Genomic DNA, 2,221 nt, shown 5'->3' on the forward strand with positions numbered 1-2,221 from the left:
CTTTCATCAGCTGAAGGAACGCAAGCTTCTCATTGGCTGAAAAATTACAACCCACTGCCAATGCATCAGTCTTAGCGCTCCACCAGCAAAAGCAACCAGATGTACCTGCATTTACTACCAAGCATTCCCATCAATGATCAAAAAGTTGGAATATTTCTTTGAATCCAGACAAATTTCACTCTCTCACTCCGAAAAGACCATCTGACAACCCCCACCTTCCTCTCGCATCTACTTTCTTAGCAATACTATTGAGGAAGTTCAATCACTCAAACTCCTGGGTCTCAGTACCAGCCATGATCTTTCTTGGACAAACCACATGTAAAAGTTGGCTTCCAAAGCCAGTTGTTGACTGGGAATTCTCCGTCGTACAAAGTCCTTCCTTGGCACACCTGAACTCCTATCCACCTTTAAGGCCTTTATCTGCAGCTTGGATGATTGCTCTCCCCTGTCTCGCATCTTGCTCAGCTTGATGCATTGGAAATCGAGGCCTTTAAGATTATTGGAATCTCCTGCGATGAAGCTGAGTCTATAGGTCTATCACTCCACTATCACAGACTGGTCTCTCCATCTTCTTCCATCTCCTTTCTGCTCTATGCCTGGTGTTGGCTTAATGATTGGGGTGGTGGGCTTTGGATCCTCGGGTCCTGAGTTCAAATCCCGCTCAGCTGTTGAATTAATACCAGGTGGGGTTAACTCGGCCTGTCATCCTTCTGAGGTCGGCAAAATGAGTGCCAGCACGCTGGTATACTGTGTCGGAGTGGCGACCCGTCCAGGATTGTGCCCAATAGCCAAGGAGACTGCTTAAGCAGCACCAACGCTCTGCACAGAGTATGGTCCCAATCTCCTCTCCTCCTCCTCCTCCTTTCTGCTCTTGCATCCTCTGCCCTCTCTGTGCTTTGTCCCCAACCTCCCCTTGCTTCCCCAGGTTTCTGGATGGTGCGCATGGTCTACCATCAACCCTCTTCTGATAAAACTCCCAAAATCCAGATTCACTCATTTGTTTCTATTTTTCCTACTTGTTAAACCAACTTCCACATTCTCTTCAGTCTCATTCTTCCTTTCTAGTCTTCCAAACAGCTGTTCACCACCATCTGAGATCATCCACCATCTAAAACAATGATCTTTTCTACCCCTATTAAACCACCTCCCTCCTCCCAATTTCCAGTTTTTCCTTCCTGAGAGTTTGCTCCAGCTTTCTTCATGTTGACCACCCTATGCCCTCCCCCCTACCCCTCATTCTGACTCGCATTCCTTTTTTTTTGTTTTTTTCCCCATCTCCATTTATTTTGTCCCTCAACCCTCCTGTTGTTATTTCCTCCCTCTATTTCTGCAGTTACTTTTGTTCTGTTGTATCCTGATCTGTTTTGTGTTCTATACTTGCTCTTCCAGGAGCCTTGACTTTGTATACAAAAAACAAATTGTGACGATGTTCGATCATTATATACTATGCTTCAAAATGATATAACAACGGTATCAAGTTGGTCATCTACTCCGAGTCAACACGCAGCTTAAATTTACAAGGACAATGTGCTCTCCTATTCTCAAACATCTCAGAGGCTTTTGATTGTGCCTCTTCAAATTTATGCAAGGATACATACAATGGAAGTAGGATGTTGGAGGTCATTCGGCCTATCAAGCCTGTGGGCTCCACTGACATGTACATATCAATTCAATCGAACAGTGAACTTAAGTTGACTCGGGGATGGGTCTAAGGGGTGGAGGAGTGGGGCCATGAGAACAGTGGGGCAAGCATCAAATTTGTCCAAATTAGTGGGATTGCTGGCATACAATTTTCCTTTAGCCCATCCTCACAAAAAGTAAAGTGTGTATATATATATATAAATAATCTCACGCGGGGTGAAATCGGGACTTCTGGAAGGCTACTCTATCGGTTCTCATCACCTGATCCATCTCTGTGGATAGTGGGTATCCAACCAGTTATGAACTTCAATTGAGAAGTGCAGAGGGTCACCATCTTGCATAAAGATTCTTTCATCCATGTTGTCCTATTGCTGAATTTTTGTAAGAAGAAAGCTGTGAAACATTTCCAACTACCTCTGCCCATTCATTGTATCGTGGAGGATGTAAGGTCCAATGGTCCAATGAGTTTGGTAGAAGTCATTCTGCACCAAACAAGCAGTTTTGCCGACTTTGGCTGCTTTCAACCACCGTTTCTGGATCGCCTCCTGACCAGTAATAGCAGGTCTGCCTGTTGACAAAG

The sequence above is a fragment of the Eptatretus burgeri genome, chromosome 3, assembly GCF_056783735.1.
Source record: "Eptatretus burgeri isolate ZD-2024b chromosome 3, Ebu_testis_v1, whole genome shotgun sequence".
Classification (NCBI taxonomy): Eukaryota; Metazoa; Chordata; class Myxini; order Myxiniformes; family Myxinidae; genus Eptatretus; species Eptatretus burgeri.